At 54.0% G+C, this 18727-nt stretch overlaps 1 protein-coding gene and 1 long non-coding RNA gene across 11 annotated transcripts in view; one reads left to right on the forward strand and one right to left on the reverse strand.

Moving 5' to 3' along the window:
* The window catches only part of CUX1 (cut like homeobox 1), a 374916-nt gene that overhangs the window by 224623 nt on the left and 131566 nt on the right, over window positions 1–18727 (reverse strand). The gene's annotated exons all lie outside the window — the stretch shown is intronic.
* Window positions 1386–12179, forward strand: LOC136792531 (uncharacterized). Of its 3 annotated transcripts, XR_010836455.1 has the most exons (4): window positions 1386–1886; window positions 5615–6559; window positions 7304–8677; window positions 11599–12179. It is a non-coding gene; the product is annotated as an uncharacterized lncRNA (long non-coding RNA). The 3 variants fall into 3 exon arrangements; XR_010836453.1 differs by lacking the exon at window positions 11599–12179 and having other exon boundaries at window positions 7304–9433; XR_010836454.1 differs by lacking the exon at window positions 11599–12179 and having other exon boundaries at window positions 5618–6559; window positions 7304–9433.

The following is an 18727-nucleotide window of genomic DNA, read 5'->3' on the forward strand; positions in this document are numbered from 1 at the left end:
ACGTGCAGAGCTCAACACCACACGCCATCTTACCTCATTTTACACTATGGTTCTCAAACCACCTTTTTTAGTCAGATTTTTGTAAAGTAATCACACTTTTCCTCTGACACAACTAAAGAACGAACAGTGATGTCTCAAATTGGAGGAGATTCAGTAAAAGCAGTTAAGCCCCTTCTGAGCAGGGGCGAGGTAACCGGTGACAAGTCTCTCCGGAAGGAAGGAGTGGGTTTTGCTCGGCACACACTTACTGAGTGTCTGCTGTGCGTGCCCCCCCGCGTGTGCACGGCCAGGAAGACTGCCGCCTGCCTCTACAGCTGGAGTTCCACGAGGAGGATAAACATGCAAATCAGGGCAACATAGTGTGAAAAAGGCAAAACAAGAAGAGCAGGTCTAAGACACAGAGTTAAGAGGAGGGCAGGCCTTACAACATACCCGGGCTGCTCTAGAGCTTCACCAGCCGGGTAACCTCCTGTACGGAAGTCCACCCAACCGCCCCCCACGGAGGACTGAGGGCTGGTCCTGGGCCCCCAACACCCAAGACACCCTGTTTCCAGGCCCGAAGCCCCCCCGAGAGGCCCCTGCGGGCTGGCCCCTGCCTTGCTGACGTTTCTACTCTCAGCGCAGGGCCTGGCAAATAGGACTCATTTAATGCAGATGTTTATTAAAGAACGTAACGGTGGAGGAAAGGTTATTTCCACTTCCCATGCTTCGTCCTCCCCCCACCATCACAGCTTAATAAACAAGGGCTTTTCAGTTAAAAGACAAGGAACCCAAAACTCAAACATCATTGTGTTCAAGAGGGAGGGAGCTATAGGGAGTATCTGAGATAAATGCTCACGGAGGCCCTTCCAGCCTGAGTCTGGCAGGTGGCTGGGCTCTGTCATTTTTAAAAGACCTCGAGCTATCCTGTGAATTTTGCAACTGAAGGTTGCAGGACATTGGCCGGAAGTAAATCATGTTTAAAAACACCTTTCCCTGAACACCGGCGAACCATCACCCAGCCCGTCAGCGTTCCGGGGAACCGCACGGACCCAATCCAATAAACAGTCTGCTAAAGTGCAAACGAACGTTTTGCAGGAGGAAGCCAGGTGCACACAGAGCAACGATGCAGGCGCTGCCGTGGCCTCGAGGGGCCCACAACCCGGTGGTTTCTGGAGGATTCTAATGCAGGACGGGGGTGACTGATTCTACCAGGAATTTTTCTAAGATCACTGTATATGGAATAGATGTTGCTCTCCAGAGAAGAAACTGTTGAAAACTCTTTAGAACCAAAAATGTGACCTTCCACACAAGGCGACTGAGACAGAAGCCAGGGGAACCAACGTGCTTAGGGAAAACATTTGGAAGCGGTTTCATTGATGAGTTGCCGGCGAGAGAGGCTGCAGACAGAGACCGATTTCTATTTTCGTGCTAACGTCGGGAAGCAAGCTGGAGACACATGTGTCTCGAATCAGGGCAGCTGCTTTTCCAAACAGCTCAAAATAGAGACGCCTGAAAACATGCTGCACGCACGTGACGCTGACAAGACCAACGGGCCCCGGTTTGGGACAAAGGGTTTCATTTCCTTACCAAACCTAACAACTTCAAAACCTAGACAGTTTTAAACCAGATCCGACTCCATACGTTCATCAGTAATCTTAATCCCACAGCCCGATGGCTTATGGGGCAGCGCAGACTCCATGGGATGGTTAATCTTGGAAGCGATTGGGCCGCAGTGGCCCCGCCGCGATGAACACATCACACTCTGTCAGGAGGTCCTTCCTCTCGGGCGATCTGTCACAGGCTTCAGGGGAGCAGAAACCACACTCAGACGCGCTAACTGTGGGGTTCGCCCCCTGGGAAGGGTGGCAAGCCCACCATCTGGATGCGGCCGACATAAATCAGAGGTAAAGCCGGCCCCCGGGGTTGGTGTCTTTGCTGGAGAATTGAGATTTCAAAGTAATCTTCTAACACGCTTGTCATCAGTAAAGTTCAAAGGGGTGTATGGAGGCGCAGCCAATGGGGGTGGGTGGGGGGGCCGGGTGGGGGGAGGAGGAGGAGGAGTCACCTCTCAGGCGAGCACAGCCAGGCGGCACCCCAGGAACTGGCCCTTCCCTCCCCGGCAATCAGCTCTCCCCACCTGGAGCTGGCATGGGACAGCAGATGCTCCGAGGTGCAGGATTTGGTGGCCCAGCGGAGCCATCCGTCCTTCCTGCCTGTCTGCAGGGCCTGGAGGAAGCTGGCCGGGGGGCGTGCCAGGATCTCAGGAGGGAAGCGCCACAGGAGGCCATGCAGAGGTGTGGCCCGAGGGCTGAGAGGAAACACACTTCAAAGCCCGGCCATAAACCTGGGAGGGTCAGGGGCCTTTATCTATCGTCCCCCGACATAACAGCTTCCCTGGACTTCAGAAAAGGAGGAAGAAAGAGCTGGACGCAGGCATTCAGACCAGGAAGCAGCTCCCTGCCCAAGCTCCTGGGCTTGCTTGGGGACCAGATGCCGAGGCCGCCTGGTGGCTCCAAAAGGACAATGTTTTTCACCAGGGATGGGTTCACCTTCAGGAAGACCGAAGTGGGGAAAGCCAACCCCTCCCTTTCTCTCCTTCCTGAAACCCCCCAGACCTCCTTCTCCCACGACAGGGACCGGGACGGGCGGGGCTGGCGGCCGATGAAATGACGATGCCTTTCAGGCAGTCCTGGGTGACCCTCGGCCAGGGGTATGTCCTGGGCTGGGACACCACCCCCAGCCCCCCTGGGGCAGGAGCGGCTGCCTCGTCTCGAGAGGCCGGGCTCGGCTCTGCGGTGGGCACCGTGGGCGCCCAGCACACGGCATGAAGCGGAGGGGAACACGCAGCCCCAAGCCCGAGCCGGGCGACTTCAGACACAGTGAAGTGGGCAGCATGTGCTCCCGTGGCCTGGAATCCCTGAGCTGGGGGCGGAGGCCGGGCCGGTGAGAACTGCTGCGTGGGTGCCCGCAGGGCCAGCAGAGCTGGGTGGGGGAGGGGCGGGGGGAGGGGTGGGCCTTAAGACCAGGCTCTCTGGCGCAGAGTGAGCCTCCCTGACATCCTCGTCCTGGGAAGGGAGAAGCCTGGCCCCAGCCTCCTCCACTCATGGACTGGTGCTTCCAGCAGCTTCCTCATCACAAGTCTGTTCTCTCGCCTGTAAGATGGGGAGGAAATAAGACAAGTGCCCTGATAGGGACAACCCAGGCAGGGCTGAAGTGCACTCAGTGCCGAGGAGAGGTCCCAGGAAGAGCGGCCCCATCTAGATGAGTGAGTCAGAGAAGTTTCTAGAGGAGGCTGCTTTGGGCGGGCACACGAAGGGGGTGCACGGTGTTTCTGGGTGGGCAGCAGAGGGCAAGGTCAGGACAGGGCCACAGTAAAGGAGAAAGAGGAGCTGGCAAGGAGGCTGTGTTGACAAGAGGGAGGGACGGAGGGAGTCATCATAAAAAAAAAAAAAAAAAAAAAAAAAGCTGTGCATTTGGGGATCGTCATTTCATTTTCTCTCTTGCCGTGTTCACTGTGGTACTGCCACCTCCAGACCTGCTCGGGGTCCCCAGGCTTGGTCACACCCGGTGAGGCAGAGACAAACCAGAAAGAATGACTCATCGCAAAATGCCTGAGCAGCTGGGCCCGGCTGCCGAGAGGCAGGGCGGGGTGGGGGGGGGCACTGTCCACTCGAAAGGCCTGCAGGGGGGTTCCCGGGGGTCAGCTGGGACCCGATTCGGGATCTGATTCAGAGAAGCCTTCCTCCCGGCCCCCTGCCCGCAGCCACCGTCCAGCCACCCTCACGTGCACCGTCTCCCTGGGAACTCTCCTCCACGAGAAGGTCAGACATCTCCACCAAAATGTAAACGAGGCAGATGGCCCCGCAGCTCTTGGATAAATACGAATAAGCACTGCCAAGCTTACTGCAAACTACCCACCAATCTGCTAAGTCCCCGTAAACACAAATCGCTCTGTGTTCACCAGGATGTCGGCCTGCCTGTGGGACCAGGGCCAGACCCATGTGCTTTTCAACATCGACCAAAGTTCTGTACATGTAAACTGAGCCTCTTACAAGTACCATCTTAGACATTTTATAATATTGTCTGTGGGGTTTTTTCTTGCACGTTTGAATCTTGTGACCAAAATTACTTCCCAAGTAAACCATGATCTGACATTCTGACAGCACTGATCTTAAATGACCCTTACCTCAGAGATATTTAAGGTCGTTTAATCAAAAGGCATAAGGCCACAATTTAACACAAGCAGGTTCAGCTGGTTGTCTTATAAGAAGAAGGGACCCAGACTCATTCATTTTTAAAAGGACAGAAAGAACAGGAAGAGCCTGACGCTGTGGGCAACATGCTCCGTCACAGCGCAGGGGGTCTGCCTTCTAGAGTCTACAGGGCGGGAATAAGCAAGTCGGGGTGGCTCTAAGGGGTCTTGAGGCGGGGTCCCACGAAATCCAAGCAAATGGCAGGAGCTGGTGGGGGCAGTGTGCCTGGAGACCCCAAACCCCGACGGCTCCCAACAACGGCCCTCAGCCAGGTGCTAAAACCACCTCGTTTCTCTTCTGCACAAACCAGACAACACCCCGAGGTCTTGAATGCCCTCCAGAAACCAAACCAAGGTCTTCTGCAACAGCCCTGGAAGGCAGGTAGCAAGTAGGTTCCCGAAGGCAACAACAGAGAAAGCTGAAGCCTTCAGCGCAGGTCCAAGGGCAAGTCTCTGGGCAAAAAGAGCCAATTCAAGGTGTGCAGGCGGCCAGGCTGTCCCAGGGAGATTATTGCCAAGGTCACACTAGCAGATGTAGGAGTTCTACATAAAATAATCATTAAAAAATAAAACGTCGGTGACTCCTAAGGTACGATGGGAGAAAATGAAACGAACCGAGGCCCTTAGGAGCTAGAATCCGCAAGTCCTGGTACCACGCTGATAAGGGAGGAGCTGTCACAAGGCCACTCCCAGGCTTCAGGCGGGCGCAGCTCTGTGGGCCACGGGGCTGCCAGCAGGGCGGCGGAAAGCTCGAGCAAGCAGAGAGGACTCCACCAGCCGCGGCCACGCCGGCTTTGATGCACACGAGGCAGCTGGCTAAGTGGACCCAGAGCTGGGCGGGTTAGGAGCTGAGAGGACAGAGATTAACTAGAGCTCTGGGAAGGGCCCGGCCTCCTGCAGGGAAGGAAGGTGTCAAGGGCTGCGTGGTGCTCCCAGGAGCATCAGGGAGATGGAGACAGGGGACCCCAGGAAGCCGGGGAGGGTGTGATGAGGTGGGGGAGAAGCCAGGCAGGGGCGGTCACAGCGGGAGGAGTGCACCTTCCAGGTGAAGGTGCCGGAGACGAGGCCTGAGAGTGTCCTCTGGGCTTGGAGACAGGGTTCAGGGACAGTGGCTGAGGCCGGAAGGAAGGGGTTGAGGGAAGAGTGGGTGGCGGGGAGGGGACGACAGCCAGGAGGACCAACCCCACCCAAACTGCTCAGAGAGGTTCAGAAGCCTGTGCAGGCCACACAGCAAGGAAGTGTGGAGCTGCTCCTGCTCTGCCCTGCGTGTGTGGCGGGAGGGAGGGAGGGAGGGATGAATGAATGAATGAGTGAGTGAGTGAGTGAACAAACCAGCGGCCCAGTCTCGCTGAGTGGCAATTTGCTTCTTTCCTGTGTCAGCAGTTCTCGGACAAACCGTGAAATGGAAAAGTATGTGCTCCCCGGGGAGGCCTCTCTCCCCTCATCAGAGCAGCTGCAGCTCTCAGCCCCCACCTCCCATCTCCGACCTGGGCCGCCGTCTTCCGAGTTCCCCGGAACCTGCCCTGGACCAGCCAAGTGTATTCTCCAGAATTCTAATGGCCTTCGTGTGACCTATCACCCTGCACAGAGGCTGGCGAGCGTCAGAAAAGGGGAGGACTTGAGGCCAAGCCCTTCTGTCGTACAGGGGAGAGCCGAAGCCCGGGGAGACGGACCCCGAACTGGATGTGGTTGGCACGGAGCCCGGGCCTCCTCGGGGTGCTCAGAGGACCCCCAGACCCGAAGACTGGAGGGAGGACACACTGGTGCGTTTTTTTATCATTCTCCATTGAAACTGGAACTTTTATTTTCTGAAAGCACATAGCTGCCGTAAACAAAAAAACCCCTCGACGCAAGACAAGACCAAAGACTGAAGCCTGGGCAGCCCACGCCCCAGCCTCGTGGTGTTGCTCCTCCTCCGGAGCAAGCACCGAGGTCAGACCTCTGCTCTTTCGTACCTGAGTTTCCCTCTCTGAGGACAGAAGACCTAAATCGCTGTCACCCTGTGGTCCACACGGCCCCCCAGGAGACACCTATTTACTTCATTTACCAACATGGACGGACCCCTGGCTGGGCGCTGGGCACACAGGACGCTGCCCTGCCCTCGGACACCCAGCAGCCACGGGCGGCACCTGAGATGAGGTGACAGCCTAGACCCAGCTCACTAGCTGGTCCAACCTCCCTGCTGTAGGCTCAATTTTCCCAAATCAAAAAACAAAGAGGCTGGAGGCTACGTTAGCGATTTGAAGACTGTTCTCAAGCAAAACGTTACAGGGATGCACAAAACTGTAGAACGGCTGAGAAAAGAGCGGCTCTGTCGGGAGACAGGTAGGGATGGGTTTTAGGCCGGCCCCCTCCCCACTCGCCCTTGAGGGTCACGGAGCTTAGCGTGAAATCCCCACGCCCTTTTCCGCCCTGAGCCCCAGTGACCCTGGCCACGAGACCCACGTGCCTGGCCTCTCTTGGGTACAACGTTTAGCTGGCACTTCAGTATTCTGCTGGCGGTGCTGGAGGGCAGCCCAGTGTTTCAGCCTTTTTCTTTTTAACGACGTGAGACTAGAGGTGCTGGGTGTCAGGAGAGCCCCGCCCCGGGGAAGTATTTCCCCTCTGACCCCAGGGTGGGGATGGCGATGGCCTGCCGCGCCCCACCTGTGTCTCCGCGCCCCACCTGTGTCTCTGTGCCCCAGTTCACATCCGGCGGGAGGTGTAAAAAACGTTGAATGGGCTCAGTCACTGATGAAAAACTACATAGTGAAGGGAAAAGGGAATTCTGGAATCCTCCCGTGGCCTTCATCCTGGGGCTGCAGCTTCCCCCCACCCCCCACCGCCGCCCCCGCGAGTCCCGGGCGCAAAGGCCAAGAGCTGGGGATGATGGCAGAGGAGAGGCAGCCAAGAGGTTCCCCCCCAGTGCCCTGACCACACGCGGGGAAATCCCGTTCCTGTTACTCCCGTGCAGCAGCTCTTGTACTCACCTGGTCTGGTTTCCAGTTCATTTTCTCCATTTACCCCCTCGAGTCTTATCTGCGTGCGGAAGCTATTCTAACACAAAACCGTTCATGCATTTATCTACAGCAGACGCGCCCAGAGACACGCAGGAAAAGGGAGGAACAAGGGGCCAAAGAGGCTGTCTCTCCGACTAACTATCGGGCCCTGGGCCAGACGAAGCCTCAGGGCTCCTCATCTGTCAGAGGGGGACGCGAGGATCCGTGCTCGGCCAAGTTATGGGGCAGATGAGCGGGGACACATGCAGACTGGCTCTTAACGTAAGCGCCACACGTACTGCTCTTCCCGGCAGGGCCAAGACTGCGGGAACCCACGGTGTGGAGAGACACCTTCCGCCTCCAAGCCTGCCTCATGGCGCCCCGTTCTCCACTGTGGTGGGGCTGCCATTTCACCGAGAGTCGCTCCCCGGAGCCGAAGACCCCACACGCAAATGACCGCCACAGAGAGTGCGTGCAAACAGACGTGGCATTCCCGCGTCTACCCCGGTCTACTCGTGTAGCTGCCCTCCTGCTCTCCACGCCGCTGGAACCAGCGTAGCAGGGTTGACAGAGGATCGGGGCAGGAGATGAGAATGTGGAGGAAACCGTGCTGGGGGTCAGGACGGGGCAGCTGCCCTCTGGGTGCGCCTCGACTCACTTCGGGAACCCAGGGCATCACCGCGCCAGCCTCGGCCTCCATCAAACCACAGTGCCGCGGCCATCACCTCCAAAATGCCTTTAACTCTTAAACACCAGGGGCTGCAGCTGAAATTAACGCTGAGCAGGGCCGGCGGTGGAAAGCTCGGGTTTGGGTTTGGGCTCTGCCCCTTAGCAGTTCTGTGACCTTCTGTCGAAACCTGGAAATCTTCCTAGGGCTTCTGAGCCTGGTGGGTTATCGTGTCTTGATTCCCATCTGAAATCAGGAGACGATGACGATGCCCCAGCCGACTGGGATGCTGCGAGGTTACGTGAAATAACGGCTGTAGAGGGCTGAGCACCGCGCCTGGCCACTGCGCTAGCCATCCTGGCTATTAATGTCCCCGTTACCATGCTCAGTGCACGCAAAGTCCTAGGCAAGCTGCCACTCGGCACAACGCTGGGATCAAATGCCGTTTGGGGTCTCTGGTTCCACGTCTGGGGGAAGAGGGGGGCCCACAATTGCAGGGAGGCAGGACGGAGCGAGGAAGGAGCTACAGGAGGGGAGAGGGCCCGGGAAGGCTCACAGACGGGCCCTGGAGGATGAATGAGCAGTACTATACTGACAGGCAGGACCAGGAGGAGGAGCAAAGCCCAAAGGCCTCGGAATACGGGAGCCCTCGCTTCCAGAGGGGATCCCAGCATCCTGAGCCCGGGATGCCTGAGCGCTCGGCAGAGGCCGTGTCTGTCTGGTACCGGCGTGCGGGATGCATCTCAAAGAGGCTCGGGGTGCGGGCAGCGTGTGGAGGTCTCATTCCAAAGGGCCCTGGCAAGTGGGAAGATCCTGGGGACAGTGGTGATGGAAAGGGTTGGCCAGGCCACATCCAGAGACCGGGAGGCTGTTTGCAAGCTGCAGGGTAGACTGAGCAGCACTGTGGACTCGGGAATGAAAGGGAAACAGCAGCCGAGAGCCCTGGGACTTCGGGGAGATGTGGGGCGGGACGGGTGGGGGAGAGAGGCGCTGACTCATCTGAGAGGACCGCCCAGGGCTTGGACACCACAAATAGAGCTTCGAGCTCTCACAGCCAGGAGAGGTGACCCTTTCTTCGTGGCTCACCGAGAACTTCAGGGCTCAGCCTGGATTTCTCACCTCCCACCCCGGCCCCCTAACGGGATGAGGCGAGGTGTGAGGAATGAGCTGGGGACACTTAGCAGACACCCGGGTGACTCATGCGGAGCAGCTTCTGCCACTAAGACCTTCCCCGTTCCTGACCTTGGCTTTTCCCTGTCAACAGTTAAGACTTCTTTCCAAGGCAAAGTACAATTGTATGTTTGTTTTTAATCTGTGTAAAGAATGACACCAGGCCAGAGCGATTCTGTTAACTTGCCCTTTCCTGTCTGACAAGTGCTCCCGAGTCCCCTCCGATCACCGGGACAACGCAGTGACCCAGAGACACTGTCCCTGCCCTTGCTTCTTGCAGGGTCTCCACCGTCATATGGAGCAACCAGGATAACGGCCCCTAACGCTCGACCCATAAAACAAATTTCTCTTTAATTCAAAAAAATGCAACGGACTTCAGAACAAGCAGTGGTCCTGGATTCATCATTTCTTCCATGAAAATCTATTAGGAACTATCACCGGTAAACTATTGTGCTCTCAAAGTACCTGAGCTGTAACTGATCGGCGGGCCCTACGCACCCCCTTCCCCACGAAGAATCTCATGATTAGGATAAAAGCAGCACCGCTCAGGCCACAAGGGCTCATGCACCCACATCCGCAGGCACCTCCACTCCCCGCGTGCGGTGCCTGCTGGGTGCTGTCGCAGGAGGAGAGGGAGCTGACCTGAAGGTAAACAGGATCACAGCCCCCTGTGTTCCAGAGGCTCCTGGGTGGCAGCGTCTCAGCTGAGCTGTGGGCGAAGCGAAGTGGGGGCAGGGGCAGAGGGCGGACAGACCGGGGCGCAGGAAGTGCCCAGAGAAATGGACTTGGATTCCACGGAGGCCAGCAAGGCTGGAGACACGCTGGGGCCAAGTCACCATGGCTCCCAGGGAAGGAGTCGGACTTGGCCTCAGGCTGCAGGGAGATGCCAAAAGATCTGGAGCAGGGCCGTGAGAGGATGAGCTTAGTGCTGGAGAAAGAACATTCTAGGCTCAATAAATGGGGAAGAGGTCTAGAAAGACACCTGCTCCGGAGCAGTATGGTCCAGGGTCTGGCCCTGGTCTCCATATGCCAACCCAGTACTACTTCTTATCTCCAAACCACCACCGGTTGACAAGAACTTGTAGGATAACGACCACTCAACCAGTTCTGTGCTGGAGCCCGAACCCAAGCTGCAGGCAATGGTGCCCACGGGGCCGGCCTCCAGAGCTCATCCCCGGGATCCTCCACGGAGGCAGATGAGCAGAGACCGCGCCTGCTCCAGGCTCCGTGACTCACCAGCACGGTGATGGGGCCTCGGGAAGGGCCCCGCCTCTCACCCTCCTTAGGAGGACAGAGTAAAAGGATAAAGTGCAGCCATAATAGATGTTTGGGAAACACTGCTGGTTCTCTCTTAAGCGAGTCACGAGATGCACAGGTTTTTTTTATCCAATCAATCGAGAGCTCAAACACTTGTATATTTTCTCTCCTTGTGGAAGGAGCTTCGCATTCTAAGTAATAAATAAATGCCTTGAAAACAAGCTCCTGGATCACCACCTAAATAAGGAAATACACGAAAGTCAACATTTTTCTTGGAGAAGATAGAACCACCGTTCTCAACTGATGAAATTTTACAAATTTTGATCTTAAGATCAAACCCTAAGACCAGTTCCAGTTGCCAAGTGTTATTATTATTGCTTGTGCAAAATTACACATAAAACCAGACACCATTTCCTAACTGTAAGTGTTCCTGAATCGTCTAGCTGGGGCTCTGGTGCACATGTCAACAGTTTAACAAGCTCCAGGCTTCTGTCGGAGATGCACGGGCCTCAGTGGCCACTGGGCCAGAGACAGCCCTGGTCCTCCTCCCGGGAGGGCGCCTCTGAGGCCAACACCACAGAGACACTTGGCAGTGCTACCGCGTCAGGTGCCTGGCTCCACGGAAGCCACGTTCCTTAAAAAGGTTCTGGAAAGTAAATTTCTGCAGCCCTAAGGCGTAGCCCGTTTAAAGAACCCCTGTGGGAACTTGCCCTAAAGAACAAGAAAGCTTTTCCAACACTAAGAATCACCGCACATCAATCTGCTTTGTATTTTTTTTTTTTTTTTTTGCGGTACGCGGGCCTCTCACTGCTGTGGCCTCTCCCGTCGCGGAGCACAGGCTCCGGACGCGCAGGCGCAGCGGCCATGGCTCACGGGCGCAGCCGCTCCGCGGCACCTGGGATCCTCCCGAACCGGGGCACGAACCCGTGTCCCCCGCATCGGCAGGCGGACTCCCAACCACTGCGCCACCAGGGCAGCCCCGCTTTGTAATTTTTGCTGCTCATGCTCAGCGGCACCAGCATTTACTGGGCACTGTGCTGTGTGCCCCACACTGCACTAAGTGCTGTTTTACGGGATCATTTCATTCAATCCCCATAACGGGGTGGGGGGGGTGGGGGTGTCAGGGGGTGTGGGTGGGCGGTTTCTGCTGTCATTCACACTTTACAGATGAGGAAACTGAGATCAGGGATCTCAGGGTCTCTCCCAAGGTCACCCAGCCGGTCAAGGGCAGTCAGGCCAGGGCCTCGAGCCACTTGGCTCCAGAACCCCAGCTCTGAATCTCTCTCCTGCAGGGCGCGCACAACTTGTCCCCGCTGCATCTCTCTGCCTGTTCTAGAAGGACTGTGAGGTCTGCAGTGCGTGGGGCCTCGGGTTGTCACGCTCAGCGGGGCTGCGGGTGCTGCCTCGGAGCCGCCACCGTGACCCTGGATGAGCCGCTTCCAAAGGCAGCCGGGCTCCCAACGCCCGGCCTGAACTGCAGGTACCGGCCGAGTCTGGGGCACAGCACTTCCCTGTGATCTGATTCTGAACCACAGCCGAAACCCTGGGGGGCCTGGCTGGGTCTCCCCCGGAGCAGGAAGTCTCTTCCCAGAGACGCTGTGTCTCCCCCCAACTCCCCCGCACCGGCTGCCAGTGGCAGGGCAGCTCGGAACCAAAGGTGAAAGTGTCTGAAAGCCAAGACTGGAGACTGTATACACATAGCAATTTGTTACTGTGAAAAACCATCTGTTTCTCGGTATTACAATCCTCAGAGGGCAAATTATAGCTAGCGTTCAACATAAAACATCAATTTAAACCATCAACTATTCATAATTTCAATTCTTTATTGGAAACCAAGGACATAAATGTCAGGGAATAAAGCAATATTTCTTTTATTAACTGTTCCATTCATCTGGCTATTAAATAAAACCAGGGCCCCAATAAATGACATGAGTCCTTCTGACAGCCACACCAAATAGCTCTATAATTCTCAGCCGTTTTGAAACAACGAAAACGGCATTATTTGAAAAGTTGCAAACTTTAATATCTAATAAGATTAATGTGCTCTTAATACCTTGCGAAACTGTTTGCAGTGCCCTTGTATTCAAATATATTGCTTCTTGTACATTTTATTTTTAACAGTGCTCATTCTGTACTGAGAACGCACTGGGTTTATGACCAGGTTTGGCGGATGCCAACCACCTCCGGCATTTTTCACTGACATCTACTTTTCCCAGGCTGCAGCCGCCTCCCCCAGCTGGGTCTGGGCCACGCAGGGCACTGTGTTGAAAGTGCAGCTCAGGGAGTGCGTGGTCTGTGGGACACTCACAAAACAGTTAAGTAAAAATAGCCTGACTGAGTGCAAGGCACGTTCTGGTTACAGGCCTTTTTTTTTTTTTTTTTTTTTAAGAGAATAATCTGAGCACTGGAAAATGAAAGCCACAGAAGACGGAAGAGGATATTGACTGACTGATAGATTGATTGATTTTTTTTTTTTGGCCACACTGTACTGCATGTGGGATCTTAGTTCCCCAACCAGGGATCGAACCCATGCCCCCTGCAGTGAAAGCTCAGAGTCTTAACCATTGGACCACCAGGGAAGCCCCAAAGAGGATATTTCTTGAGTGTCCTTTGTGGACTAGGACCTAGACTGAGATTTTTGTATGTGTTGTCTTGCAACCATCCTGCAGGGTGGGTACCCTTTACAGATTAGGAAACAGGTTTAGAAGGGTGGCTCACGCACTTATCTTATCCCTAGGAGGTACACCTACGTGTTAACCAACGAGGAAATAAAGAGAAGTAAGACACAGGGTCCATACCCAGCACCTTACAGTCTCCTGGCTGTGACCCACACATAAGTAACTGTTGAGTACGGTCAGCAGCAGCAGGGGCAGGGGAAAAAGGGCTCAAGCCCACACCCCACGGAGGAAGGGGCACTAGGTGATGGGGGGTGGAGTTGGGGCGGGTAGGGAGAGCTCCCGGGGGAAGAGACTCCACTTGGCTGAGTCTTTTGCAAATCCTTGCTCTTCCCTTTCTTTTCAAGAGTTAATTTCTACAAGAGAGGTTGCCACCCTAAGAATAATTATTTTAAGGAAAACACAAACAACAGCATTAAAGATTTTGTATTTGAAACACCCACAATGCATCCCACGTGAACATATTCACGACTCTAGGTTTTCGTGGCTGTGGGATACTCCTTCCTATTCAGGTCCTTAACTACTGGTTGAACGAATGACTTGGGTAAATGACAGGGGCTTCACTTGGGCACAGCACACCGCCACGCACAGCAAGCTCTGAGGCTGCCCTGACACCGCCCAGGGAGGGGGATTAACCATCCTTGTTTTGCAGGTGAGGAAACTCAAGAGGCCCTGTGACCTTTCCTTCCTTCTCCTGGCACCAGTCCCTCCTGCACTGTCTAGGGAGCATGTTCAGGCATTTTGGTGGTGGTGGTGGTGGTGGTGGTGGTGATGGAGGAGGAGGGGAAGGCCGACAGCTAGGGGCTCCTGCACCCACGAGCGCAGAGCAGGCCAAGGGCGGGGGTGACCACCGCCCGGCACCAGCTCCCAGCCTCCCCCTCCAGCCCACAAGACCTCGGCGAGGAAGAGGGGCGCTCAGAGCCAACCAGTGCTCCCAACTACAGAAGGAGGGAAAGCTCGAAGGGCAAACGACTTTTTATTGGTGTGTTCTTGGCCATAGCTGAGTCATACCTTTTAGCCTGAAATGCAGGTAAAGAGAAGATCCAGCAATCAACGAGGCAAGAAGGGCTCCCCGGGTGGTGCAGTGGTTGGACTCCCAACCACTGCGGTCCGGGAAGATCCCACGTGCCGCGGAGCGGCTGCGCCCGTGAGCCATGGCCGCTGAGCCTGCGCGTCCGGAGCCTGTGCTCCGCAAAGGGAGAGGCCACAACGGTGAGAGGCCCGCATACCACACACACACAAAAACAAAAAACAAGACAAGAAGATACCTGCAAATACACACTTGCACAACCTCCCAGGGCTTGGTCTTCTTCCTTGCGTTTGCTACTTTCTTACTTCAGGTCATCTTGGTGAATACAGAAAAAAACAGCTGACTTTCCCTCCTGCTTATGTGACTGAGCGAAACCTCCCCTCCCCGTATTCATTAAGAGTCAAGACTTGAAACTTCAGAGTTCCTGACGTTTGCCTTCACAATTTAAACACCATTCGGAACCCTTTAGACGCAATAAACACGTATCTGTCAAAGAGAATAACTGAGAGCCCCTCGTGGGAATGGCTTACCAGCCACTTATCAACGGGTGGTTCCAGGAAGCCCAGGCCAGACCACCTTCTGTGCTCTGACCTGAGAGTCATCATTCATGAAACGGAGGTTTCAGGGCCAGCCACTCTGGTGGCTGCAGAAATGCAACCGGTTTTTGTATTCATGGAACTTACAGCCTAATGGGGAGAGACAGGTGACAAAAAGATAGATAATGGATCAGGAGATGGGAAGGGCAGTGGAGAAAAGACAGCAAAGTAAAGGGAATGGGGGTGTGCATGGGGGGGTAGGAGGTAGTGCTGGGGCAGGATTCACGAAAGGAAGGGGAGGAGTGTCCCTGCCACGCACCTACCCCTGCTCAGCTCTGAGGCAAGGGAGGGGCATTTGTAGCGCTCCCGCAACAAGCCTGACGGGCACACGTTAATTTTCCGTTTATTTTCAAAATTCCGAAAGACACAGCATGTAGCTTGGTGGCTTTGAAACAACAACAACAAAATCAGCAGGACTTACCCGGCAGTCCAGTGTTTTAGACCCTGCACTGCCAATGCAGGGTGCGTGGGTTCGATCCCTGGTCGGGGAACGAAGATCCCACATGCCGCGATGCGCGGCCAGAAGAAAAAAAAAAAAAAAATTAACAACAACGACTCTGGAGTCAAGAACCTAGGAGACTGATGCATAGGCTGGATTCAGACAGAGGAGAGGAAGGGCATGTGGGTTCCTCCTGGGGAGACAGAGAGCCCTGCATGATGCCGGGAGCCACGGCTTCTGAGACCACAAGGATCAGGGGCTTGCCCAATGCGGCTGGGGAAGTAAACAGTAAAGGGCTGACTAAGAGGAGGAGGAGGCTGTCAACATCACAGCAGCTGTCCCTTGGGTGAGAAGAGAGGAAAAGCCGAAGTCTCAGGGCCCCTGGGAAGCGACCCGCCACTTCCTTTGTAGTGGCATTTTCTGCTCCAGCACCAGAGAGGGAACGATCGGATACGTTCACATGAAAGTTCTTAGGCTGTAAGATCTTGTTCTCGAGAGGCAGTATCACTGCCCCGGGCGGCCCTCTTTTTATCACAATATTAATCACGACTCCGCGGCCCAGTTACCCCGCTGGTCTCTGCTTCGTTAGCGCGGCGCTGTCTGGAAGACCCTTGCTCACCAGCTCACTAAAGAGGCCCTGCTCGCCGTCCAGCACCTGCCCCTGGGCCTGGCATCCACAGGTGTTCAAATCACAGTTCCCGAATGAACAAATGCACGAAGACGAAAGAAACCCGAACCCAGTGAGGGGGCGCTGCCTCGCCCAAGCTCAAAGGCTTATGAAGGCCCACCAGGTCTCTTTTACTTCCAGCTGCTTCTGAGTTACTGTTACATGCGTAAGACTGTAGAAGTGATCCTTTTAGCCCAATATTTGATTTACAATAGTACACTGATAATTAATTACATGGTTTCTCTAATTGCAATTCAAGATCTAATAACATCAATTTTCTGTGCTTGGGCTTTTCATTAACTTGGGCTTTTGCCAAAGACTCAAACTTTCAAGCCTTACCAGATTTAAACTTGGCTCCACTTCTGTGTGTGATGACCTGCTCCGGGGTGACAGCCCCAAGGGCCTCCCCTTCGAAGCCCGTCTCCTGCCAGGGAGCTGTGCACCAGCCTGCTTCAAGGAGAGCCCAGAACCCACTTCCAGCCTGGAACCCATTTCCCAGCCTTGCAGGCTGGGGCATGTTAGTGTCTCTCTAGTCGCCTGCTGGAACATTTTCTGAGCAGTAAAAATGTTCCTCTGAGAGTTTACATCCGTACGTACAGCTTGCCCAGGAGTTCAGTTCCTCGCAGATTAAACGGACCCTCCCGGCTTTGTGGCAAAGGGTGGGTAGCCGCCCTGTAACTTGTGATTCCTGGTCATTATCCCTCCCACAAGAATATCCAGCCAGCCAGTCAATGGATATTTAGTGAGCACCTACTATTATGTCCCCGGCTCTGTGCCAGGTGCTGGAGGTACAGCGTGAAATGACCACGGAGGATTCCTGCTCTTGTGGGACTAACGTTCAAGCCGGGGTAGACAGGAGAGGCAGCGTGTGGCCAGCACAGGGTAACAACCTTAGACTGGGGTGTCAGTGGTGGGATTCCCGGGAGCGCCGGGGAGAAGGAACCGCGGGGCGCAGACAGGCAAGGTCAGGCGATGCCAACGGGGCTGGAGCGGCTGTGACGGTGCAGGCGCTCCGCAGCCCAGGGAAGGGCGGGCGGGAAGGCATCAGAGGGTCCGAGCTGGGCGGCTGTACGAGCTGAGCTCCATTATTAATGGGAAGTGAAAAGGAGAAAAGGAAAAGGATATTCAAATTCTAGTTTCAGTACCGACTAAATGGAACAAAGCCTAATTTCAATAATTCTCGGTAACGTGAGTTCTAGTTACTTCTGTTTCCCCTGAACCGTGATACAGCCAGACGGCTGTACAAAAGAGGCCCATGAAATTTTTACGCCTACAGTATAATGAGACACAGTAGACCAAGCGATGTAAATTTAGAGTTTTTCGATATGTGTGATTACGCCACCATCCTGAATGCCAAAATGCTGTCGCGTTCACCCCCGTCATCAGATCTTTAATGGCTGCTCGAAAAAGGGAAAGAAGAGGGAAGGCCGATGGCAAGAAACCTTTCAGTTACAGCTTTCTGGAAAGCCCTCGGGCCACCACTTCTAGGAGTTTTGGCTTTTAGGGAATATTCATTAAAATGAATTTAACGACCTGCTCCTGCTGCCGGGTCCGGGTTTTTAAGTAAAACTTGCTATGCGTGTTTTTGGGTTCACAATCTCCCATCTCTCAAAGACAAAATTTTATTCTTTTATTTAGGGTATTTAAAAGAATACTGCATGGGGAAAATTCCCTATCCACTTGCAGGGGAAAAAAAATCGTTAGATCCTACACCTCAAACCACATACACAAAACTGCTGTCAGATGAAAAAAAAAAATTCAAATGAAAAACCAGAATTCCTTAATTACCATAAGAGGATGTAGAAAAACATGTTTATATTTACAAGACAGATGACAGATTTGGGGAAAATATCTGCAATAGATAAGGTATGAGAAAAAATTAATACCACACTCTCTAAACACCAAAAAGGACCAAGAAGACGAGGCAAACAGCCCACTAAAATCATTAGCAAAGGACGTTGAGACAGTTTACACAAGAGATACTATTGGCTGATAAATACACTACAAGATGTTCAACCTCACTGTCGATTGAGGAAGTACGAACTTAAAGGAATATACACACATTTTTTACCAGTGGAAGATTCGATAACTGACTTATGCAGTGCTAGTGAGGTCGTGAGGAAAAGGACAGCCCCACTTCCTGTCTGTCACCTGGTGAAGAGTGAGTGACAACTGAGGACACCGTTCTGGATGCCAGATCGGCAGAACCAGGAAAGGAAAACACACACACACACCCCTTGGCCCAGCAACGTCACAGCCAAGAATCTGTCCTGCAGCAATACTTGCACAAATGGTCAAGGACTCACGTACAAAGACGGTCTGCTGCAGTGTCCACGCACCCCACAGACACTGACACACCACCTACTTCACGCAAAATACTGTTCTCTACGCCTGCGATGCATCACTGAACAAGACACAGGGAAAAAGATGTTCTCATAGGGAAAAAACAAGAATCAAAACAAATAATTACGTAACTGATAGGGGTGACCTCTGAAACTGGGGCCGGGGGGACGACTTTAAATTTTGTTATGTCTTGCACGTCTGGAGTGGTTTAACTTTTAAAAGCACGTTAATTTTGTAATCAAACATGTTTAAAATAAAAGAGCCCTTGCCACGCAAAGGCCAATGAGCTAGTCAACTCCAGGTGGGGCTCTGTGTCCCTGGGACAGGCGACCGCAGCTGACACCTTCACCCTCCATCATCACTAATGCGGGAAAGGCCAACGCTACACGCAAACCTCCCGTCCACACTGAAAACACTCTGCTAGGAGTCTTCCCTCTGGCCCTTTAAATTCGTGTATTACACATGTAATGCACAAATACAGTCTTATTACAAAATTTAAGAAAGTAAAGACTAAGGTATAAAAAAGTCAAAGCCCCTCCTTGCCTTTCTGGGCTGTCACCCTGGCCAGCCGCTCTTCCCTATGACACAAAGGGCACTTTTTAGAGTGAATGATCCTCTCCCAAGCTGAAAAGGCCAACCTGTAATATATCTACATCTATATTTAGATTATA

This window comes from Kogia breviceps, chromosome 14, assembly GCF_026419965.1.
Source record: "Kogia breviceps isolate mKogBre1 chromosome 14, mKogBre1 haplotype 1, whole genome shotgun sequence".
Taxonomy (NCBI): Eukaryota; Metazoa; Chordata; class Mammalia; order Artiodactyla; family Physeteridae; genus Kogia; species Kogia breviceps.